Below are 13,899 nucleotides of genomic sequence, written 5' to 3'. Positions count from 1 at the left end.
AGTATTTTACCTAGTGTTATTTCCAATGATCAAACTGGATTTATTAAAAATAGATATTCACATTTTAACATTCGAAGATTATTAAACATTATTCACTCCTCTCCATCTAAAAAATCTGAATGTGTTGTTTTTCTTGATGCGGAGAACACTTTTGATAGGGGGGAGTTGTTTTACTTACAAACGTATTTGAGGTTTTGGAAAGATTTAATTTTGGTCTGGGATTTATTTCCTGGATCAAATTGATCTATCAAGCCCCTATAGCTGCGGTTATAACTAATAATCAAAAATCTCCTTACTTTAGATTATACAGAGTTACTCAGCAGGGATGTCCTCTTAACCCTTTATTATTTAACGTGGCTTTAGAACCCCTTGCTATTGCTCTTAGAGATTCCAATACTGTTCAGGGTATTAAGAGAAGGGACAAAATACACAAGATTTTGTTGTATGCAGATGACCTGTTAGTTTATATTTCAGATCCTAGGAAATCTATTCCATCTATGCTATCTATATTTTCTGAATTCAGTAGCTTTTCTAGATATAAATTAAATTTATATAAAATTGAGTTATTTCCTATTAATAATTACTCAGAACAATATCATCAAGTACATTTTAGTATGGTATTAAAATTACTAAAAATTTTAAAGACCTGTATAAGTATAATTTTCTCCCATTAATTGATTACACCCAACAAATGCTTTCTAAATGGTCACCTATGACGTTATCATTAATAGGTCAAATTAATGGTATTAAAAATATTCTTGAGAGATTATTACTAATGCCTCCATAATCTCTTCAGCCATCCCTTTCAGAACCATGGAGTAGTCCAGGTGATTTATCTACTTTCAGACCTTTCAGTTTCCCCAGAACTTTCTCTTTAGTTATGGTAACTTCACACACTTCATGACCCCTGACATCTAGAACTTCCACCATACTGCTAGTGTCTTCCACAGTGAAGAATGTCGCAAATACTTATTCAGTTTGTCCACCATTTTCTTGTCCCCCATTAGTACCTCTCCAGCGTCATTTTCCAGAGATCTGGTATCCACTCTCGTCTCTCTTTTACACTTTATGTACCTGAAAAGCTTTTGTATCCTCTTAAATCTTATTTGCTAGCTTACTTTAATATTCCATCTTTAATTTCTTAATGACTTCTTAGTTGCTTTCTGTTGGTTTTTAAAAGTTTCCCAATCCTCTAACACCACAAATTTTTGATCAATTATATGCCCCCTCTTTGGCTTTATGTTGGATTTGACTTCTCTTGTTAGCCATGGTTGTGTCATCTTGCCTTTAGTGTACTTCTTCCTCTTTGGGATGTACTGCATATATCCTGTGCCTTCCAAAGTGCTTCCAGAAATTCCATCCATTGCTGCTCTGCCGTCATCCCTGCCAGTGTTCTTCTCCAATCAATTCTGGCCAACTCCTCTCTGATGCCTCTGCAATTCCCCTTATTCCACTGTAATACTGATACATCTGACTTTAATTTCTCCTTCTCAAATTTCAGGGTGAATTTGATTATATTGTGATCATCCGCTCCAAGGGTTCTTTTACCTTAAACTCTCTAATCAATTTGGTTCATTGTATAACCAAGAATAGCTGATCTTCTAGTTGGCTCAAACACAAGCTGCTCTAAAAAGCAATCTTGCAGGCATTTGAGAAATTCATCCTCTTACAATCCAGCACCAACCTAATTTTCCCAAACTACCCGCTTATTGAAATCCTGGTGGTGATTGTAACATTGCCCTTTTGCATGAATTTTCTATCTCCCCCTCGACGTTCTCCATTGTAACTTGTAGACCACATCCTTGCTACTGTTTGGGGTCTGTATATAACTTCCATCAGGGTCCTTTTACCCTTGCAGTTCCTTACCTCTATCCACAATGATACAACACCTTCCACCCCTGCATCTTTAAGGATTTGATTTCCTCTTTTACCAAGAGCAACTCCACCCTCTTTGCCTTCCTGCCTGTCCTTTTGATACAATGTGGACATTAGGCTTCCAGCTATAATCTTCTTTCAGCTATGATTCAGTGATGCCTATATAATCATTCATGCCAATCTGTAACTGTGCTACAAGTTCATCTACCTTGTTCTGTATACTGCGTGCATTCAAATATAACACCTTCAATCCTGTATACACTCTTTTTTGTTTTGTCTGTCTTTTACATTGCAACTCATCCTGCTGACTGCAAGTTTGCTCTAACATCAGCCTCTCCTTGCTAGGAGTCTCACTACACATTGTCTCTGTTTGTAAACCAAACAGGATGTCATTAATCACCTCACAAGCCATAGAACTAGAGTGGAGTGGAGTGGAGAACAGGGTACACTTAAGATAAGTAGAATACAATAATGTTAGGGAGTAAAGCAAGCTATATTGCCTGCTTATGGTTGCCGTACTGTGAACTTTTAAGAAAAAATATATAAATTTCTGTCTTACAATTGCAGGATCAAGATGTTATTTTCCCCCATTCTGCTAATTAGCTCATTAACAGTCCCACCCAAGGCTAAGATATGATGAATTGTCTCTTGTGTAAGGTCCCAGAAAGTTTTTAGTTTCCCTGAAGTCACATCCCTTCACAAAATTCACTCAGGTGAGCAATAACAAATTGGAAAAATGTGAAGTATTCTGAGGGAGGGAAAAAGCAACTAGCAATTAATAAATAAATTGGATGCAAACTGCATCAAGTCTCCTTTTATGTTTATACCATATCAGTATATTGATATGACAGAATGATTGATGTATGTTTTTATTCCTTGGCTCTAATTAGATGTAATGGGATAGTTTTGAGCTGAAAATACACTGGAAAGCAGCAAAGTTTTCATCAATATGATTAAGAAATTGCTACAGAGCTTCATTTACACAGACCCCGACCTCTTCTAGGATTACTTACCCAGAAATGATGGAGTGCCTGCAACACAGACGCCCATATATAGGCAGACATACTGAGAAAATATGTAAATAGTTTCAAACTGACTATCCATCATACACATCATTATTTGTGCCATAATTTCTCCAGGCAGCGGTGATGATTGTTTGTCCCTGACACTGAATTTGTTATGTTATTGGTGTATGGCTCATTTTAAATTTAAATGGCCCAAAAGCCTGTGCAATCAAAATTGAGCAATCAATAATGAAATTGATAACAGTACTCACAATTTAAGTCACATTTCTACTGGAAATAGAGGCCAATAGACAGTCAGCTGATTGGGCAGGTTGCTGCAGTCAATTGTTGCTCCACTTCAGTTGTTTCCACTATGGAAACCTAAATATATTACTCAAAATATTACTCAGGTGGCCTAGACACAGGAAAGTTATCAGGATCAGGGATGTGTCTGGCAGGGATCCTTCCATACCTAAGTAGGGTTCCAATAATCCTCTGAGGAGGTATGAGGAGGCTATGATAGCTTTATATATAATGAGTCTGATAACATGTCACACATATTACAGACTGATGTCAGTATCACAGATAGATGCTCAGATTGCAACCACTGAGATGTGTCTAGGGATAGATGGGTTGATACTATAACACACCTATAATATAAAAGAGCATACCAAAAGTTTTTTTTTGATATATAATGAATAAAATCAAGGCGAGAGTGCATTTCAGACTGCTGGAGAATGATGCTGGAGAAGTAGTAACGGGAGGCAAATAAATGGCGGATGAATTTAATAAGTATTTTGCGTCATCTTCTCTATGGAAGAAATTAGCAGCATACCAGAGTGTCAGAGTGGGTGTAGTTGCTATTACCAGGAGAAGCTGAAAGGTATGAAGGTAGAAAAGTTGGCGTGCCGTGGTAGTGTAGTATCTAGTGCTGTTACAGCTCAGGGCATCACAGTTCAATTCAAGAAGGAGGGAAGCAGAGAAAAGGAAACTATAGGCTAGTTCATCTGACTTCAGTGGTTGGGAAGATGTTGGAGTCCATTATTAAGGATGAGGTTTTGGGGTACAGGAGGCACATGATAAAATGGGCCAAAGTCAGCATGGTTTTCTTAAGGAGAAATCTTGCCTGAGAAATCTGTTGCAATTCTTTGAGGAAATAGCAAGCAGGATTGACAAAGGAGAGTCTCAGTGGAAGTCTTACTCGGATTTTCAGAAGGTTTTAGACAAGGTGCTGCACATAAGACTGCTTAACAGGATAAGAGCCTGTGGTGTTACTAGCATGGATAGAAGATTGGCTGACTGGCAGGAGGCAGAGAGGGAATATTGAAAGGCCTAGATAGAATGGATATGGAGATGATGTTTCCTATAGTGAGGGAGTGTAGGATCAGAGGGATGTCCATTTTGAACAGAGATGAGGAAAAATTTCTTTTGTCAGAGGGTCATGAATCTGTGGAACTTATTGCCACAGATATTTGTGCTGGCTAAGTCATTGGGTATATTTAAAATGGAAGTTGATAGGTTCTTGATTGGTCAGGGTGTCAAAGGTTGTGGGAAGAAGGCAGGAGAATGGGGCTGAGAGGGGTAATAAATCAACCATGATGGAATGGCTGAGCAGACTCAATGGACCAAATGGCAAAATCCTGCTCCTATGGTCTTTGGTCTGACAGAGATGAAGAAAAGTGAGCAAGCTTTTGAAGGATTAGACACTAGACAAACCTTGTCATGTAAATGCGGTCGATTTGAAGTTGAACATTGATCATAAAAATTCATGCATCCTTGCATGTGTGACATTTTACTTTCACACAAAGAATATGCAGCAATGAGGTCAATCACCATGTGATACACGTTGATGTCACTGTTCAGATCTCCGAGATATATATGTATACATATCCACTGAAGGAAATACTTGTGCATGAGTCGAAAAGCAGGATTTAGTGGAGGGAAGTTCTACTTGAACAAGAGATGAATGGTTAATTCTTGTCTCTGTTGCTTACTTGTAAATTTGTGCTTCTTGCCACATATTGCATTATTGTTGCACAACTCTTAGATAACTCAAAGCCAATTATGCACACAATGAAATCTGCCCTCACAGCCATATAACTATATAAACATATAACAATTACAGTACAGAAACAGGCCATCTCGGCCCTTCTAGTCCATGCCAAACTCTTACTCTCACCTAGTCCCACAGACCTGCACTCAGCCCATGACCCTCTATTTCTTTCCTGTCCACATACCTATCCAATTTAACTTTAAACGACAACATCAAACTTGCCTTAACCACTTCTGCTGGAAGCTCGTTTCACACAGTTACCACTCTCTGAGTAAAGAAGTTCCCCCTCATGTTACCCCTAAACTTTTTCCCTTTAACTCTCAACTCATGTCCTCTTGTTTGAATCTCCCCCATTCTGAATGGAAAAAGCCTATCCATGTCAACTCATGCAAATAACTAGGATGGACATCCTGCACAGTGTCATTGCAGTCTCCATTCAATGTTTTATTGAATACCTGAGTCAAATTCATAAACACTGGTGAACTGATTTAAATAAGATGCTAGATCTGAATTTCTGGCATAGTTCCCCTGTTATAATTGATGGGAGAACAATAAAAATGACTGAAAAACCTGAAAACGTTGCTTCATTGAAACCTATCGAATATTGAAAGACCGAGATAGAGTGAATGTGGAGTGGGTGTTTCCTATGGTGGGGGAGTCTAGGACCAGAGGGCACGGCCTCAGTATAGAAATGAGGAAGATTCGCTTTAGCCAGAGGGTGGTGAACCTGTGGAATTCATTGACACAGGCGGCTGTGGAGGCCAAGTCATTGGGTATATTTAAAGCAGAGTCTGATCGATTCATTAATCGATTCTGATCGATTAATGACGTCAAAGTTTACATGGAGAAGGCAAGAAAATGAGTTTGAGAAGAATAATAAATTAGTCATGGTGGAGTGGTGGAGAATTCTTGTTGGGTAAAATGGCCTAAATCTGCTGTGTGTTATGGTCTTATGATCTTATGGTCCAGTAATAAAAACAGCACAACAATTTTAAATTAGCAAGTAAACACAACATAATGAAATTAAAATCTGGAAGTGATGATGTTCTTCTGGTAAATTAGATATTAAGAGATTCCAATGGTGATTAAGATAAGGTCATGAACTGCATTTTCTGGTTAGCTGGCTTTTAATGCAAGCTATTATTTTGGCAAATGATTTGAAGCTCATTGTTGTAACAAACACTTTGAGAATCATTAAATCTTTGAATAATTTAATTGGCACCAAACACTCATTAAAAGAGAATCCACACTATTTTTCTAGCTGGTGCCGCAATTAGTAACCAACAACAACCAGCTGAAGAGGAGTAAATATTACTGATGTCACATCTGCTTTACTGCTTACATGTTGTTGGAGATTGTCTGATGCGCTCCATTTGAATAGGATGTTTTGTGGCATAGAGATTTTCCTGGATACATAGTCAAGTCTTCTGTCAAACCTTATTCTGCAAATTTTCTGTGATTTCATCTAAAGACAATGACCAATTGCTCTTCCCTTTCTACTACTTTGGTGTAGTTACGTTTTGAAATTATCTGTATAGATGGCATGCATAGCAGGGTTTTTCACCATATGTGTGACAAGAATAAATCAATTACCATTGTAGTTTACTTGTTCAAATCCTCTTGATCTTCAGCCGTATTACTATTCCCAAGATTGCATTATTAACTTAGACTTTATCATTGAAACAAAACTTAACTGGACCATGTATCAAGTGTTGAATGACACTTCCTATCGTGTCAAAAGCGTGATGGGATATTCTGCAGTTGCCTGAAGAGTGCTGCTCTGACAGCTGTCATGAAGCACACCAGCCAAGATAAGATAGCCCACTTGATTCACACCACAGTTTCTGTCAGTGGACCACCTGTGTACAGTGGTTGCAGACTGCCCCACCTACCAAATGACCAGCCAAGGTGTTTTCATTGATCACAAGTTTGTGGAAAAGGACAAAGTTTCAGCTGTGCTAGTTATGCCTATATTCCATAAATTTGAAATAACTGGCAGAAGATGGAAAGGTGAGAGAGAAGAACTTCAGACTCTTGGCTATTTGCTGTATGTTGTTCATTCTGACAATTGTAAGACAGTTATATTTCTGACATTCTTCCTGCACAAATCATGGAGATCACATCTCGGAAGACCAAATCTATTTTGTTACAATTATACACGGTGCAGGTGAATACGGTGCCCTGTTTTAGCTAACAAAGGATTCAGTAAAATTTAAATTAATCTGAAGGAGATTCATCAGGAAGGGAGGATTGCCCTTTCAAGAGAGATTAAGCAAGGTTTGACTGTATAGATATAAGATATACTGTAAGATCCTGAGGGAAAATGCTGAGATATTTTCACTAGTGGGAATTTCTCAAATGAGGAGACATTGTTACAGGATAAGGAGCAAGGTGCAGAGAAATTTTTTCACAATAAGTGATGAATCCCTGGAATTGTCTACCCCTCAGGATTTGGGACAGCTGGATCATTAGAAGTATTTAAGGTACATATTCTATTTTGAATAATTGGGGAATTATGGAAAACTGGCACAGAACAGTTCAGGCCAGCATATATTAACCATGGTCATTTTGAAAGGTAAGATAGACTTGAGAGGCCATACTCCTGTTCTATTTTCTTGTATTCTTAACCATTTCTTCCACCTGTTCCACTCAGAGCTTAATTTTCAAATATTTCAGTTCCACTAATTTCCCATATAGCTCTTTAACTTAAACAGACAAAATGAATTAAAACATAATGTAACCAACAAATGTTAAAAGTATTAACTTATTCACCACTCACCTTATCCAGATCAGGTGTAGCTATGGGTTCAAGTGCTTTTGCAGGATATGTTGAAGACTGTTTTATTTTCAGTCCCACTCTAGCCCACGACCTCTATCCTTCTTCCAGTCCATCAAAAACTCCATTGGCACAGCATTTATATAGAACTTCAAAATTTCATCACTTTAGCAGTCAATTTCACAAGATCCATCGTTGATTCTTTCTTATACACCAACATCTACTACAAGCCAACTCGCGCAGCTATCTTAATTGTAATTCCTCTCCCCTACCTCCTCTCTAGCCTTCATTCTGTTCCTCTGTTTCCATTGCATTTGTTCCAATATTAAGCCATTCTGCAAGAGTGCCTACAAACTGCCTTTGTTCTTCCTTATCTATGGCAGTTCCTCTATCATAGTAGCATTTCATCTTTTTCCTTTGTCTCTGCTCTCTCCCCTCTGGCCTGGACAGAACAAGAACAGAGTTTCTCTGATCCTCACTTCCCATCTCACCAATCTTCACATCACTATATCATCTTGCCAGCTACATCAACATTCTGCCACTACATACATTTTCCCTTTCTTACCCTTACAGCATTGTGTAGGGATTGCTCCCTTCACAACTACCTGTTTGCTTTCTCATCCCTGCTTATCTCTCCCACACAATCCATGTGATTTTCCCTCTTCCCTCCTAAATTATCCACATAGTAGGGGTGTATGGGGTGTCAGGGAGGGGTAGCACCTCTGGTGAGGAAACATGTTGCGTCCTTTTCAGGCAGTTAGTCCACCTTTGGTCCCCACCTGGCACTCAGCTCTCACCTGTGACTCCCCGTAGCTGTTTGCATGCGACAGCGGCCACAGCCCGCGCAATGGCTTCAACAAGCCGGCTAACCCAGGTGAGGGTAGCCGACGGGTCTCAAACCCTCAGTGAGATAGGGAGTTGTCTATCCCAGCATGTGAAGACAGACTCCAGTGGATTGAGCGAACGAGACCAATGGAAGGTTCAACGGTCAAGAAGGCGGTCTCTGCAAGCGTTGTGGAATGCGTAGAGCACGACAAGACAGAGATCATCCACTGTGCCTAGTCCCATCTCCAGCCATCTCGACTCTTGTCTTGCCACTGGAGCCAGATGGGAATTGGAAGAGAAAGTGAGGCTGACACTGCGCAACTCTCCCTCGCTTAAATCCAAATCAAGCTCTAGTCTTGACACCATCATCACTAATGGTGTCGAGGTCTTTATCAATGACAATGGACGATCAACAAACAACAACATCCACATAGTTTTCCAAATGAAGTGGCAATTCATTTGAACTATTTTGTACTGTATTCAGTGTTCACAATATGACTTCCTCTATATTAAAGCTTAGATTTATTTGTCACATGTACGTTGAAACATACAGAGAAATGTATCATTTGCATCAAATTAAATCTGCAAGGTTGTGTTGGGGGCAGCCCGCAAGTTTTGCTACGCTGCCAGTGCCAACATAGCATGCCTACAACTCACGAACCCTAACCGTACATCTTTTGGGATAAGTGAGAAAACCAGAATGCCTGAAGGAAACCTGCACAATCACAGGGAGAATGCACAAACTCCTTACAGACTGGTGGAAATTGAACCCTGATTTTACTGTTGGCACTTTAAATGTTACACAAACCACTGTGCTACTGGGCTGCCCCTAACGTTGAAGAAACCCAGCACAGATTGGGTGTTCACTTTGTGGAGCACCTGTACTCAGGTTAGAGCCTTGCTCATGAGCTTCCAGTTGTCTGTCACTTTAATTCATCGTCCAACTCCCAGTCTGCCAGGTCTCCCTGAACTGCTGCAACAGGACCTAATGAGAGCTTGAAGGTCAACACCTCATCTTCTGCTAGGAAGCTTTGCAACCATCCAGATTCAACACATAATTTAATACCATTTAGAAAGCATGTTATTTCCTCCTGTCTGTATAAGGGAATTATTTCTGCCTGCCATCCTTTTTCCTTTTGCTCTCTGTGTATGTCGCAGCGTGCCAGAGTAAAATTGGAAACAGATTGCCCAGCCATATCCCACCTGCTAAGTCTTCATTCTAACAGAGACGTTCTCCTGGTTTCATGCCCTTTTTGTTGCTACCTTAGTTAATATTATTTTTCCCCTTTCTCCGGTTTGATGAAGGATCCTTCATCTGAAATGCTGATTGTCAGAATCTGAATCAGGTTTAATATCACCAGCATATGTCAGGAAATCTGTTGCTTTGCGGCAGCAGTCCGTTAAAATAAACAATGTTAAAACCTATAAATTACAAATTAACTTAAATAAGTAGCGCCAAAAGAGAGGGGAAATACTGAAGTACTGTTCATGGGTTCACTGTCCTTTCAGAGATCTGATGTCGGAGGGGAAGAAGCTGTTTCTGAATTGCTTCTGCCTGGCACACTTTTATTTCCAGCATTTTCTGTTTTTGTTTCAGATTTCCAGCAAACTGCAGCCCCCTCTCCCCAGACAGAATAAGGAAAGAGTTTCTTGATTCTTAACTTTCACCCACCCATCCATATCAAGCACATCATTCTTTGATGAGCAGGCTCGATGGGTCAGATGGCTTACTCTTGTTTCTATTTTTTACGTTCTTTGATATTTCTGCTTCTGTAACATATTCCCACCAATCACATCTTTCCCTTCTCATCCTTATCTGCTTTCCTCAGGAATCACTCCTTGTTTCGCTCATCTGTCTCTACACAATGGTCCCCCTCTCCAAGCACTTTCCCCTGCAACCCAAAGGGGTGTAACACCCACAGCTTCACCTCCTCCTTTGGCACCGTCCAGAGGCCTAAGCAGTTGTCTATTCTGGCTGGGAGTCTGTGGCGAGTGGTGATCTGTAAGGATCCATTCTGAGACTTCTGCTGTTTGTGATATTCACTCAGTAGCCACTTTATTAAGTATTCTTGTACACCTGCTTGTTAATGCAAATATCTAATCAGCCAGTCATGTGACAGCAACTCAATGCATAGAAGCATGCAGAGGTGATCAAGAGGCTCAGTTGTTGTACAGACCGAACATAAGAATGGGGAAGGAAGTTTAGAATGGAGAAGTTTAGTTGGGCATTTGATGACTAATTCAATTAGTTTGGTACAACATCATGGGCTGAAGGCCCTCTTCTTATTCTGTCCTATACTACGTTCTATGTGAAGAAAGCTTCCAGGTGAACCAGAGATTCGCGTGGACATCATCCCACCTAACCTATTGCATTCAGTGCTCTTGATGTGTCCTCCTTTACATTGGTGAGGCCAAGTGCAGACTAAGCATCTGATTTGCTGAACGCCTGTGCTCAGTCTGCACTAGCCCTCTGGAACTCTCAGCTGCAAGCCATTTTAAATCCCCTTCCTATTTCCACACCATTCTGTCCATCCTTTGCTTCCTCCACTGCCAGGGAGCAGCCAAACAAACTAGAAGACCAGCACCCATATTCCACCTGAGTAGTCATCAACCCAATAACATGAACGTTGAATTCTCCAATTTCAGGTGACCTGCTCCCCTTCTGTCCCTTTCTCTCTCAGCTTTTGATCCAACCGAGTCCTCTCACATACACCCATCTTTTGAAACTATGCCCCAGATCCTCATCGCCCATTTTCTTTCCACTTCCCCTCTTATTCCAACTGCCCATTGCCCACACACCTCCCATTGGGTCCTTCATTTCCTCACTCTCCACACCGTTCTTCTCTTTACTTCCACACTTTATCTTCCTTCCCTGTGAGATTCCATCATCTGTGACACTTCATCTCCACTCATCACCTTCCAGCCTCTGTCTCTCCACTTTTCCCTCCTCCACCTGACTCCATCTGATAATCTCCTCACCTGGATCCACTTATTGCTTGTCAGCTCTTCTCTCTTGTCTCTCTTGTCCCACCTCACCCCTGCACACACACACACACACACACACACACACACACACACACACACACACACACACACACACACACACACACACACCCATGCACACACACATACACCCATATCTCCTTACACTCAGTAGCTCCTTTCTGAATTTTCTATCCATTTGAAGGGCCTTGACGTGAGTATAGAGTATAGTCGACGTTTCAGGCAGAGACCCTTCAGCAGGGCCAGTCCTGATGAAGGGTCTCAGCCCAAAATGTCGACTGTACTTTTTCCCACAGATGCTGCCTGGCCTGTTAAATTCCTCCAGGATTTTGTGTGTGTTGGTTGGATTTCCAGAATCTGCAGATTTTTTCTCGTTTGTGATAGAAAGCATCCTGTCTGGATTCACCATGGATTGGTATTGTAACTAGTCTGATGCAAGAGATAGACACTAGTTGGAAGGAGTTTCTGGCCATGTGACAGAGAGCCTAGTTTGCAGGGAGATATGAGGGAATGTGACTATTATCTATGCACAATAGTCTTAATGGCCTTCTGTGTCACATGAAATATGAGAAACAAACTATTGGCAGCACCAAAAGCTGGAGCCTAAGTCTGCAAGTCTCTGTGAATCTGCTGGGAAGTTGGAGCCCAGAATCTACAAGTCTATGAGTACGCTGTAGGCTGAAGACTGAAGACATCCTATCCTGGGGTTAGAATGCTGTGGATATGCATGAGAGGGTGGGTGGGAGGAAGGGAGAAACGGGGCTTGTTTCGTGGTTCTTACTTTGCTGTTTGATATGTTCTATTTTGATGTGTTCTGTGTGTTCTGCAGAGCATTGCACACATGCTATATTGAAACCGAAATGCGTGGTGACACTGGCAGGCACTCCCAAGCACATCCTTGGGTGCCTTTGTTGATAATGCAAGCAATGCATTTCACAATATATTTCGATAGGCATGTGATAAATAATTCTGAATCTGAATCTGAAAAACTAGCAATTTAATTGTTCAAATACCCACTTAGCATTTCCAGACACAAATAAAGCCTATTGTGTGTTTTTAGAAATTTGATCTTTGTTTTCACTATTTCCAAAGAAGATCTGTAGCAGCAAAATTAGAAAGTGCCAAGGTTAATAATAATTTTAATAATTGAGGATATTTCCATCACACTGATGTTTTGTGTGGTGTGTGGTGACAATCCATATACAAATAGATGGTCAACTGGTTCACAGCTGAATTGGGGACCCACTTGCCTGCAACTTCAGCTGACTTCACCTTGTAATTACATGGAGGCAGAGGAAATTCTTGACTTTAGCAAACTCCCAGGAATAACACAATTTAGCAATCGCCTTCAGTGAAAGGAAAGTCAGTACCCTGCCACCTCACAGACTATACAACTGCACAATTGACCTCTTCCTGGGCACCAGCCCTCCCGGAGGTCATCTCTTCTCCTTCTCCCCTCCTAAGACCTCAATGTATTGTCAAAGTACTACATCATGGCTTCATTGAACTATCCTATACCTCAGCCTATGTAGGATTCTTCTCTGTCAAAGTGAAAGATAGGAATCTTCATCCCTGCATCAACTACTGTGGATGCAGCAAAATCACCATTACAAACCACAACCTTCTCCCCTTGATAGATAACTCATGTGAAACACTCCACGGGGCCCAGATCTTCACCAAACTGGATCTATGGTGTATGCATAACCTCATCCGCATCCACCAGGAGAATGAGTGGAAAATGGCATTTGTAACACCAACTAGCCACTACGAATGCCATTCAGACTTTCCAACAGTCCAGCCATTTTCCAAACTTTCGACAGCGCGAACTTCCGAGACATGTTACACAGGTATGTGTTCATCTACGTCTACAACATTTTCACCTTTTCCAGGGATCCCCAAGATCACATCTGTCAAATCCATTCAGTCATTCAGCATCTCCTGCTGCACTGTAAGTTTGAAAAATGCCAGTTCCATAACCCGGTCATTTCCTTCCTGAGTTATGTCCATTTACTTCAAGGTATAAACATGGACCCAGAGAAAGTGCAAGCCAGCATTAAATGGATCCATCTGCGGCACCTGAAACAACTACAGCATTTCTTGGGCTTCTCCAACCTCTACCATCATTTCACCTCCATCATCAAATCACCTATTTCACAAATAACCTGTTCTGCCCCAGCAGTCCAAAGTTTTGACAAGCTCGAAAGATCATTCACCACCATTCCCATTCTCTGCCATCCAAACCCCTCTGGACTGGAAGAGATAGACACTTCCGAAGTGGGTGCTGGGGCCATCCTCTCCAAGCAAGGACCGGATGCGAAAGCACACCCTTATGCCTTCTTCTCACGCAAGTTCAACTCTATGCA

Source organism: Mobula birostris, chromosome 3, assembly GCF_030028105.1.
Source record: "Mobula birostris isolate sMobBir1 chromosome 3, sMobBir1.hap1, whole genome shotgun sequence".
Taxonomy (NCBI): domain Eukaryota; kingdom Metazoa; phylum Chordata; class Chondrichthyes; order Myliobatiformes; family Myliobatidae; genus Mobula; species Mobula birostris.
The sequence above is the reverse complement of the archived record's forward strand: the minus strand, read 5'-3'. Positions refer to the sequence as shown.